Source organism: Ambystoma mexicanum, chromosome 3q, assembly GCF_040938575.1.
Source record: "Ambystoma mexicanum isolate Mex_15411 chromosome 3q, UKY_AmexF1_1, whole genome shotgun sequence".
Lineage (NCBI taxonomy): Eukaryota > Metazoa > Chordata > Amphibia > Caudata > Ambystomatidae > Ambystoma > Ambystoma mexicanum.
The window spans coordinates 893,639,336-893,651,893 of NC_090926.1; the positions used below are offsets into that span (position 1 = coordinate 893,639,336).

A 12,558-nucleotide genomic window follows, 5' to 3' on the forward strand; every position below is an offset into this window, starting at 1 on the left:
CCCGATCTGATTTCAAGGATTGGTCATTTGTTTCGTTATGATGGAATCATTTGAGAGAGCAACTGTGATTCGCCATCATCAGGGAACTACAAAACCCACGTGTAAACAATATGTCAGCAGGACCAGTTGCTGCTTTGCTTGCAGTGGTTACTTGAACTGAAGGTGCCATATTGGATTCAGATAGACCGCTGTCGTGTTCACCGTCACTCAGCATTGTCAAGTCCTTGGCTTTCTCACAATAGTAAGTGGCTCTTCTCCAGGTGCTTGTGAGGCTCGGAAAGCTCTTTCCGACGGGTTCATGAGTGGCAATTGTTGGCAAAAGAACAGCATATTCCACTCGCGTTTGTAGCAGGAAATGTTTCCTGGGGGCATAAGGATATCTGGTTCTGACATGAAGTGGCAACCTTGTGTTTGGGTTTATCATTATTTGCACCAAAGAATGTCAAGAGTATTAACACAGTAACAGGGACTTCTAACTAAATGAGAACCTTCTTTGGGTATTACAATCATCCATTCTTGCAGAGGACTCTGGGTGACCCGGCCTTCCTTATGCCACGTATCGAAATAACCTGGGGAATCTACCGATCTGGTCTCTACCATCTTTCAGGGCCATTCAACCTGTTCTGGTGAGCCTGCAGAAACATGTATGGGTGAGGACACTACGTATTGTTCTCTGAAGTACTGTCTGTCATAATGGCACATTTAAAAAAGCCAAATATAATATCTTGGTAGCTGTGGAAGATTTAACAACCCCTGATACTGGGTTCACAAGAATCAAATGCCAAATCATCATTTCCGGGCTCCCTCCCTCTGTATTCAGTGATCATAAAATGTTTGAAAATAAATTAAGACTTTTTTTTAACCCAACTTCGTTCCTAGATTACACCACTTAAATACGGCAGATACACCCAATGTTTCTCATAGAAAATGTTACTGATAGAAATATGAGAAATTACTTTATATAGGCCTAGCTATGTAAGTTTTTAAAATATAATGATTTGCTTATATGCGTGTGGCTAGTTATTGGCAAATTTAGTTTCAATTTGAAAGCTCAACAAGACCAGAATACCCCCCCCCCCCGCCCTCCCCGGGTATGGTGCTTTTAGAGGTTTGCTCGAGGCACACACAATACCAGATTCCAGTCCCAAAAACTTCCGAAGCACCAGGCTGGGAGAGAAGTTTAACTCCAAGGAAGTTGTGCCCTGAAAGTTGAAAACTGTATCATAGGGAAAAACCTCTCCAAGGCAGCATTTTATTTGAAGCCTATGAAAATCAATTCCAGAGTGATGACATCTGTTCACCGAGAGGCCATGGTTGAACAGGAGGTCCAACAGCAAACACATAGCATTATCTGCTGCTTGGGGGAATGAGCTCCGACCAACCAGTCATCCAGGTTGTGGTGTATGAATTCTTTGAGGACGCAGATGACCCCGTCACCACCACCACCACCACCATCATCATCTTTGTGAAGACACGTGGTGCTGTACTCCAACCAAAGGGTAGTTACTTTGTATTGAAAAGGATGACTCAACACCAAAAAGTGAAGGAACCAATGATACTGAGGATAGACTGGTATACAAAAGGTAGGCATCCTTCATATCCACTGCACAAATCCAGTCCCCTGGTGTAATACTGACTTGATCTTTGCAGAAGTGATCAAGATGAGCTTTCTTAAGGCTATGTCAAGAGTATTTGTATTTATGTGAAGAACAGGGATGTCGATTTCAATCGGAAATGACTTCCAATAACACATTTACAGATGGCAGAAGCATTCCCACGAAGGGTGCTTGAAATGTAGCACAATGAGGACAAGTAGTGAGCCAGTTCATGTAAAAATTAGGACATATACCAGAGACAAACAAACAAAATGCACATAAGGAAACATTTAGCTTACAAATTCAACACTAATCTAATAGGGAAAGTGCTTCAAACTCACCGTAATATCATTTCTGATGATTGTATCTGCTTAGATTCACATGCTGTTCATATAGTTTGACATCTAGTGGTAATCGTGGATTATTGCATCTTTTTTTCGAGGATCGAAAGGAGGAAGTCGACATGGGCGTGCTTGTAACACTATCCCTAACGTGACATGTAGTGTACCCAAAGTCCCTCACTCGTCGAGGTCCCCGCAATTGTGTTTTTTCTGCCGTGAGGGAGCCTATGAACATCATGAGTGAGTATAGTGAGAGAAGACGGTTTAAGATGTCTATGGTCCTTCTACTCCAAGAGGAGAGTAAGGGTGGGCGCATGTGAATCTAAGCAGATACAATCATCAGTAATGCTATTACGGTGAGTAATGCATGTCTTCTGATGCTTGTTGATCTGCTTAGAATCACATGCTGTGCATAGACTAGCAAGCAGTACCCAGAGTAGTTGGTGGGATGTGTGAAGGAACAGTAGCAAAGCAATGTCTTGGCACTGCTTTTCCCACCTGAGTCTGATCTAGAATGTGTATCTAGACAGTAGTGTTGTCTAAAGGTGTGTACAGAACTCCAGATTGCTGCTTTACAAACGGACTCAAGAGGAACATTTGCAATTAATGCTATGGGAGCCCCAGTGTCCCGAGTAGAGTGTGCTCTAGGCTTGAAGGGCAGATCTCTCTTGGCAAGAGTATAGCAGAGTGTGATGCAGTTTACGATCCACTTTGAGATAGCTGATGTAGAAACAGGGTCTCCTTCGAATGGATTGTGTCCTCCCACGTATTCCATATCGTAAATATTTCCCAATATCCAGCTTGCTGCCTCTGAATTTATTTTTCAGTAGAGGGTGCTGTGCCTTGATGCCTGGTCAAGTCGATGTACCTCGGAGGCCTCCATCTTGACGTCACTGCAGGTATAAGTAGCACGTGCAGCGCCCGTTGTCCTCCGTTCCATTTTGACTAGTGGAGCACGGCCTTGTTCGACGGTTACTCCCCTTGGGAAAGTGTAGACTGCAACCGCAAGAGACGTTATACTGCAGGGTAGGCTGGGAGGGGCGATAAGAAATACGTGGGAGGAACATCCAGTGAAATGTTACCGTAACTTGTTCTTCAAATGGATTGTCCTCCCACGTATTCCTCATCTTTGATACATTCGCAAAGCAGTTTGCATAATTTGGAGGAGGGAGTACATTTTAATGTGATAGTGTATGCATAGAATCTTGGCTCATGGAGGAGTCTAGACTGTAGTATTTAGTAATCGTGTCCACAGACGACCATCTGGCAGCTGCACATATAACCTTTATCGGAACTCCCCTCTACAAAGCAGATGAAGTTGCAACACCCCTGGTCGAATTAACTCTTAGATGTTCTGGCGGGCCTTTACTGGCCAGTTCGTAACATTCCGATATAGTTAAAATAATCCATCTGGAGACTGTTTGTTTGGTGATGGCTAGGCACAGTTTATGACCTGAATAGCCCACTAATAACTGGCCATTCTGCCGCAGTTTGGTCAATCTAGAAATGTAAAAACTCTTTGTAAAAAATATTTCTTCCTCTTTCCCCGGATGTGGTGGAGGATAAAAAGATGGTGATGTTATTTTCTGATTGATATGAAACTCAAACAACCTTTGGGAGAAAGGTAGGCTTCACCTTTAGTACCACTCTGTTTTTATGAAAAATAGTATGAGGAGGCTTGCGGGATTTAAAGCCTGTAGCTCACTCACCCTTCGGGCTGATGTTATTGCCACTAAGAAAACGGTTTTAAAAGTGAGAGTGGCTTCTACTGCGGTGGTGGTAAAGGTTTTCCCCTGCAAGAGGTTCTCCCTTGACCACCACTGCAGAGAGAGAACGAGGGCTGCCGAGACCACCACTAGATCGTCCCATTGTCCGCTGGCCTGACGCCATTGGCTCGAGAGCCACTCTTGCATGGGGTGCATGTGCAAACGTGCGTGTGGGACTAGATAAATGCAGGAGGCCATCATTCCTAACAGTCACATGGCTTTGCGTATGGTCGCCTCGTGATTGGCTACATAGTGAGGGATCTGGAACAGCGTGTTTTGAACCCTCTCATTGGATGGGAAGACGAGCCTGTCTTGGGTCCGAATTAGAGCCCCCAGAAATTGTTTACTTAGCTGGGGTCTAGGTTGGACTTCTTCTTGCTGATCGAGAATCCCAGACTGAAGAGATCTACTGTTTTCTGGGTATTTGATAGGCATATTCCGTACAAATCCCCTGTTATTAGCCAGCCATCGAGGTAAGGATAGACTGGAATGGACTGCCTGCGCAGGTGAGCCGCTACTACTGCCAGTACCTTCGTAAACACCCTTGGGGCTGAGGCAATGCCGAAGGGTAGGACCTTGAACTGATTGTGCTTTCTTTCTATCATGACTCTTGGGTACTTTCTGTGCGCTGGCAACATTGGAATCTGAAAGCATGCATTTTTCATATCCAAATGTTGCCATGTAATTTCCCTCTGTTAATAGGGGGATTACTTCCTGCAGTGGTGGCATTCTGAACTTTTGTGGTTTGGCAGATTTGTTCACTGGGCACAAGTCTAGCACAGAGCGCATGGTGAGATCCTTAATGGGTACAAGGAAGTACACTGAATAAATACCCTTGTTTACTTGATGAATGGGGACAATTTCTATGGAACCCTTTTCTTGCAGGATCTGCACCTCTTCCAGCAGAATCTGCAGGTGTGCTGGCGATAGGAGTCTGGATGTTGGACGGTATCGAGGTGGCCGGTGGAACTCGATACAGTAACCGTGGGCTATGATCTTGAACACCCACTGGTTTCAAGTGACCCCCCTCCCATGCGTGAAGAAAAGATGTTCAATGTCCCTCGACCGGGGAGGCATGGGAGGGGACCCGGACTGGAAAGTCTTTTCTGAGTGGAGGCTGGGGAGCCTCTAGAGGTGGAGTTCCAACCACTGCCTTTGCCTCTTCGCTGGCCTCTCTGTTGGTACTGGTGGCAGCTGCGCCTTGTCCGAAGGACCATGGCGTACCCCCTTTCCATACTGGTTATGTGGGGAACGGAAAAAACACTGCCCCCGAAAGGAGTCGCAAGAGTTACCTCCCCGCTGTTGGTAAGGGCGAGCAGTAATTGGATTAAGGGACGAGAGTCTCGTTGTTGGTTGATAGCTAGGCCTGTATGTTTGGGTGTTTGGTGCTGTTGGTGAGGAGTTAGGAATTCGATCTTTGAAGGGATGAGCTTCAAGTATTCACTGGACATCCTAGACTTGATCAACCAAAGGCAGGTTTTCATCCTATGGATGTCATTGATGGAGTCGATCTTGAGGTAAAGCTGTGTGTCATCGACTTATTGGTGGATGGTGTGTGTGTGTGTGTGTGTGTGTGGCTAGGAGTGCTCCCAGTGGCTCTATGTATAGATTGAAGGTCACTGGGGAGAGAATGGAACCCTGCATGACTCCACAGGTGACGGGTAGCATTGGCAATCTAGAGTAGTCTGTTTGAACAAACGATTGGTGGTTGGCAAGGTAGAATTTGAGCCAGCAATAGGACAAGGTCGCTCATTCCCATGCGCTGATCTAGGGTGTCTAGTATAACCAGGAGGCAGGGGTGGTGGCCATTGTCGAGGGGGTATTTGACAAACTGTATGATTTCAGTCTCTGTGCTGCATCTGGGACGAACCCGGATTGGTAGGTTTGGAGGAGATTGTTGGTTTCGATGGGTTCCTGCAGTTGTCCTTTAGGAGGTTTTATGAGGGAGTTCCGTAAAGGAAAGGGAGTTCTTATCCCGCAAGGAGAAGTGATGGAATCCCATGAATCGTCCCACAATCCTCTGTAGAATATTGAATATCAGTTCACAGTTCCAGTCTTAAAATGCACCTGTGAAAACATGGTGCTTTGGTTTACTTGAATACTATTAGAAAACATTGCACATTTCACTTCTTGCATCCCTCCCACGCCCCAACTCAGTGGCTTAGCTGGTAAAGGATTCCCCTAATGAAGTTTCAAGTGCTATTAGAGTTCTCCAGCATTGGATCTTTCATGGATTCATATGCTTGGAATATTCCCCGTCGTGGGACCCCTCGGTACACATATATAGCCTTTTCCTAAAGGAAAACTTCTGACACTTTTGTGTCCTATCTACGTCCTTTTGGGGCCCGCCTACGCATGCCCGTAGGACGTTGCGGTATAAAAGCCCCGCCCCCACGGCTCCCTTCAGATTTCAACCGTCTCCAAAGTAGTGGGATCTCCTCGCGTCGTCTTACTATTTTGTACAAGGTTATGTACTTGGAGTTGGAGTTAGGTGAATTTTTCCTTCATGTCGGGAAAGGCGCTGTTCCGTCCGTGCGCGACGTGCGGCTTGAAAAAAGTTTACGAGGGGGATGGACATATGGATTGTATATACTGTCTCCACCCTCAACATTCGGCTGATAACTGTGACATATGCAAAGGGTTTTCTCAAAAGACCCTCAAAGACCGAAATAGACGGCTGGTGGCATGGTTGAATGATGGAGCGGGGGCATACCCCCCTTCGGAGGTAGGCTCCACACAATCGGCAAAAACATCACACTGCGCTGTATCGTCGGAACCACCGGCGAAGAAATCTCGACCGGCAGAGAAAAAGTCATCTCGGAGTCATTCAGCTAGACAATCTTCAACGAGAAAATCGTCATCCTCGTCAAAAAAGCATGGCAAGGAAAGGCCGAAATCCCCCTCGGGCGATCACCATAGATCGACCACGAGTCGCGAGTCGAGTAAAAGCAGGCCAAGTGCAGAAAAGGCGGGACCGCCTAAACCACCTGCTAAGCCACCGTCGTCAACGGAGGTCCAGTCATCGGCCTCCTCCCTACCACTGACACATGTGGTATCTACCGTCACAACGACTGGGACGGTGGCCTCGTCGACGGTGGTTCTACAGGAAGCCTGGAGGCCTGAAGTTTTCGATCTGATCCCTCCGGATACTTTACTGCAGGAACAGGCAGTGTCGCTGTCCTCGGGAGAGGACGAGAGCGGGGGAATAGCTAGCCCGGCAGACCTCGGGCTACGAGTGGTTGACAAGTTGTCGACGAGGGGATCCGGAATTCCAGTGTCTGCCCCTCTTCTCAATCCTCAATCTGTTTTGTCGTTGGAGATTCTGTCCACGCTTCAGTCTTTAGAACAGTCGTTGGACCAGAGACTACCTCAGGTAAACCTGCCACAGTCATCCGTCGACAAGCCGGGTCCGTCCCGTCCACCGACTCACTTACGCACGCCAGTCTCAGCACCACAGGCACCCCAAGAGGAAGGTGAGCTGCCAGATTCGGAGTCTGACAGAGGAGCCATGTCGGATATCTCGTCCCCCTCCAGGGATCCAGCCTGGGAGTCAGAGGTGGAGTTAGAAACCCCAAGGAGCCCGGCTCACCCGTCCCCCCGGATGATATTGCATCATTCCATTCTATGATGGAGAAGGCGTGTAAGGAATTCTGTTTGTCCCAGGAAGAACAGAAAAAGGACAGTTTTCTTTTCGACCACATGGGTAAGAGAAGGTCAGTGTTTTCAATACCCATACTAGATCACGTGTGGAAGGAAGGTTTGCAGACAATGCGTCACCCCTTTTCGGGACTGGCTCCAGAGTCTACCACCAAGTGCTTATCCTCCCAACCAACGCCTGAATCAGTGGTGTCGGCGGCAGCGGCGAGGAAAGCGAAGGCCCAGCACAAGTGCATGACTCCGCCTGAAAACGAGGCAAGACGTCAGGATGCCTTTGGCAAAAAAGTGCTATCTGTGGGAGCAACTACAGTAAAGGCTGCAAACTCTCTGGCTATTGTAGCCAGATACGACAGAGAAATGTGGCACAGGCTGGCTCCATTGCTGGATCATCTTCCGGAAGAGCATAGGAAGGCGGCGATGTTACTTGTCCGAGAGGGTGAGGAAGCCTCCAATCACGCAATAAACATTGCGGTGGACCTCGCTGAATCGGGCTTCAAGCAAGTCAATAATGGGGTCGTGTTACGACGACAGTCATGGCTTAAGTGTACCTACTTCAGGCCGGAGGTACAATACAAAGTATTAGATATGCCCTTTGAGGGAGACCTTCTATTCGGAGAGAAAGTAGATGAGGCCCTAAAGGGAATGAAAGAGGACTCGGACACGGCACGTTCATTGGGTGCCCTCCAGAGTGGCCGAAGCTACAAGTCTTTTCGTCCCTTTAGAGGGGCTTCAGGTAATTCCAGATTCTCTGCGTCAGGAGACAGATCCTTCAGTAGGTCGGCGTACCCCACCCAGGGATACAGGCATGCTTCCCAAACAGCAAACCGACACCGGAACTTCCAGACCTCCAGGAAGAGACCATCCTATCCGTCGTCGTCGAGAGAGAAGCAAAATAAAGATCAGCAATGACGAGCAACACACCATTCTGGGGGGAAGAGTATCAGCCTATGTCGACGAATGGGAACGAATAACGACGGACCAATGGGTGCTGGACACAATAAGGAACGGTCATTCTCTACAATTCAAGCGCAGCCCTCCGCACATTTCACCTGCGTTCGTCGCTCATTCCCATCTGAGGGTACTGCAACAAGAGGTAACACTCATGTTAGCAAAAGGTGTGATAGAATTAGTTCCAGCATCACAGAAGGGTCCAGGGGTTTACTCAAGATACTTCGTCGTGAAGAACCCAAACGGAAAATGGCGTCCCATTCTAGACTTACGCGATCTCAACAAGTCCTTAAAGAGCCTAAAATTCAAAATGCTCACGCTCCAGGAAGTGATCCGAGCCGTTCAAGAAGGGGATTTTCTGGCGTCCCTGGATTTGCAGGACGCGTACTTCCATATTCCAATGTGTCGGAAACACAGGAAGTTCCTGAGGTTTGTGATAGGGAGGACTCGCTACCAGTTCACGGTTCTTCCCTTTGGGCTCAAAACCTCCCCAGAACGTTCACGAAATGCCTGGCCCCAGTAGCGGCCTGGCTAAGAAGGCAAGGCCACCATGTATACCCATATCTCGACGACTGGCTGGTAAGGGGATCCTCCCCAGCATCGACCAACACAAGTTTGCAAGCCACCATGCAGCTTCTACAACAGCTGGGATTTGCCATAAACCTCAAAAAATCCTCGCTGATGCCATCGAGAATGTTGGTGTTCCTGGGGGCACAGTTCGAAACCCAGACGGGGGCTAGTGAAGCCTTCCCTCGACAGAATCTCAAAACTCAATCAACTGGCGAGTCGACTATGGCGAAACACCAAGCTTTCAGTGAGAAAATACGTTTCGGTCCTAGGGGCCATGGCATCCTGCATCCATCTGGTGGCCAACTGTCGCCTATTCATGAGGCCAGTTCAGGAGTTCCTGGCGGACCGGTGGACACAGGCCCAAGGATCGTGGTCAGACAAGATAATCATCGAGGACGACAAACTGCTTCGGACTCTTCAGTGGTGGCAGAGTTTCAGGAACCGGAGTTCCAGCTAACCATAGTCACGGATGCGTCTCTAACCGGCTGGGGAGCTCACATGGGCACTCTTCAAACGCAAGGTCGTTGGTCTCAAATGGAGTCACTCCTACACATCAACGTGTTAGAGCTCAGAGCAGTGCGATGGGCCTTGAAGGCGTTCCTACCACACATCAGGGGATCGAGAGTACGAGTGCTGACGGACAATACGACGGCCATGTTTTATTTGTGAAAACAAGGGGGGACGCATTCCAGGACCCTTTCCATGGAGGCCCAGAAAGTGTGGCATTGGGCATTAAAGCACGAGATATCCATCGTGGCTCACCATCTCCCGGGAGTGAGGAAATAGCAAGCGGATTCCCTCAGCATAAGGATGGCCCAGATACACGAATGGGAAATGGACACAGTTCAGCCGACGAAAGTTTTTCGAGAAATGGGGTCACCCCCCACTTGACGCCTTCGCAGCGAAGGAAAACAAGAAATGCGAGCAATTTGCAAGCAGATGGCCTCAGGAGGGTTCCATGGGGGACGCGTTCTCCTTCCCATGGACAGACAAGTTCCTTTACGCTTTTCCTCCGTTCCCCCTCATACGGAGGACGGTGCAGTGGATACGCAGGTACAGTTGCCGGGTAATTCTAGTGGCGCCGTACTGGCCGAGGCAACCGTGGTGTTCCGACCCGCTTCACCCGTCGCTGGAACAATCAATAGCGTTTCCGAGAGTCCCAAACATACTGTCCCGGGACAAAGGTACGGTGTGGCATCACGACCCGGACAGTCTCAACCTCACAGCCTCGCTCCTGACTTTTCGGAATTTGGTACCTTAGACGTTTCGGAGGATTGCCAGAAAATTCTGCAAGCGGCTCGGGCCCCTTCTACCAACAAATCTTACACCTATAAGTGGCGAAGGTTCTGTGAGTGGTGTCGAGGACAACAAGGTCTACACCCGTTAAAGGTGACTCCGGAGCAAGTTCTGCCTCATCTGCTTCACTTGGCAGAGGGGGGTTTATCTTTCACATCGATAAAGGTGCACCTGGCGGCCATCTCTAGGTTCACGAGGAAGAGACAGTCGTCTCCTTTATTCAGCGACAGATTAGTGAAACACTTCATGAGGGGTTTATTTCAAACTTTTCCCCCAGTAAAACGTTTTCCACCAACATGGATTCTCAACGTAGTGCTGGCAGGCTTAATGAAACCACCCTTTGAGCTTATGGCCACTTCGGACATGAAATTCATATCGTGGAAGTTGGCGTTCTTAATTGCTATCACGTCAGCTAGGAGAATCTCGGAACTGCAAGCGTTGGTCGTTGACCCTCCATACCTAAGATTCTTTAAAGACAAGGTGGTTCTGGCAACTAATCCTACTTTTGTTCCGAATGTTCCTACAGTGTATCACAAACACTTGTTCATTGTCCTCCCTACTTTCTTCGCGACCCCATCATCGGCAGCGGAAAAAGCTCTTCATACCTTGGACCTTAAGAGGGCCCTAAACTTTTACCTACATCGTACACAAGAGCTCTGGTCTACTCGACAACTGTTCATCGCGTATGGTCTGTCGACGAGAGGAAATGCACTTTCTAAGCAAGGACTGGCTCGATGGGTCTCGTCGACGATTGCGTTTTGCCACTCCAAGGCCGGGAGGCCGCTGCAAGGGCATCCTAGAGCCCATTCTACAAGATCAACGTCCTCTTCATCAGCATTATGGGCAGGAATTCCGCTAACGGACATATGCCAGGATGCAGCATGGTCGGTGCCCCACACGTTTACCCGCCACTACTGCCTTGCGAGGTAGCATGCGGACGATGTGCAGATGGGAAGAGCAGTCCTGCACCATCTGTTTCAATAAGGTAAGCTCTACACTGTGGAGAGTTTTTTCTACCTGTTGGTGACCGTATGCTTTATGGAGGTACAGATATATGGGTGAACTTATTTCTTGTGTACCTATGCATGTATTTTTGTGAGTGTATATTGCATTCTCACCGCCGTCTTCCGGTTTACTGCTATACAATCTATTCTAAGCATGTGAATCCATGAAAGATCCAATGCTGGAGAAGGGAATAGTTTCTTACCTGTCACTCCATTTCTCCAGCATTGGTATCTTTCATGGATTCACATGCGCCCGCCAGCCTCCCCGGAATGCAATGTATATGCTTGATAGGTTTGACCCTTCCTACTTTGGAAGGGCCGAAATCTGAAGGGAGCCGCGGGGGCGGGGCTTTTATACCGCAACGTCCTACGGGGCATGCGTATGCGGGCCCCAAAAGGACGTAGATGGGACACAAAAGTCAGACGTTTTCCTATAGGAAAAGGCTATATATGTGTACCGAGGGGTCCCAGTCTGACGGGGAATATTCTAAGCATGTGAATCCATGAAAGATACCAATGCTGGAGAAATGGAGTTACAGGTAAGAAACTATTCCCATTTTTGTTCTCAGTTCTGGGTTTCTTTTAAAAAAAAAACACAGGACCGGTATGGCATCTCAGTTCCAGGCTGGTTCACCCAGTTGGCAATGCCTCCTGGTATATTCCTTCTCGGGGAATCTGGTTCTTTTTGGGCAAGTCCTGCATTAGCTTTATTCTGACTGAGGCCTTTTCAGGGGTTCCATCAATTACCTCACAGGTATTATGTGGTCTTCACGAATGAATGAATGAAGACTCAGTATATTTTGTAACTTCATTTATGTACACCTTCAGCAAGTCAACCCTCCTGCTTTCTCAGCAACATCACAACTGTATGCGATTAGACCGATGCACATTTCATCCTCCAAGCCTAGAACATGGAATTTCAGTACTCAAATCGAGAATGCAACTAATCTTCCACCCATCATCCGGCATGACCTTTACTAGCAATTATTGCCTGCTTCCTCTGCATTGCTTTTAACTTAAACCTGAATGTTTCAGTTTTCTAATAAAGGTGTTTGTGGAGAAATTTTAAGGCAAGCTTTTTCAATGTTTTTTGTGAGTATTATGTTTGTCAATTGCAAAGGGAAGAAAAAAGAACCATATCTACATACATCTGGAGTTGCTTCATCCAGTCTAGCATTAGAAAGCTTTGCATTGGCCTTGTATTGACCCATTGAATCATGTTTAAGATGGTTTCATTATACATTCATTTGTCCATGCCCCATAAATTCTTTCGTTGCAGCAGAATTTCGATTGATCTACTGCCCAATCTTTTCAACTCCCTGGCTCTTTTCTACTGTGTCCTGGCAAAGTGTAACTGTTCTGATGCTCTGGAGCCTGCTCC

The 12,558-nt window shown here is 47.9% G+C and overlaps 1 protein-coding gene across 9 annotated transcripts in view; it reads left to right on the forward strand.

Moving 5' to 3' along the window:
• HELZ (helicase with zinc finger) overlaps positions 1 to 12,558 on the forward strand; it is a 2,743,493-nt gene that overhangs the window by 260,096 nt on the left and 2,470,839 nt on the right. The window lies entirely within an intron of this gene.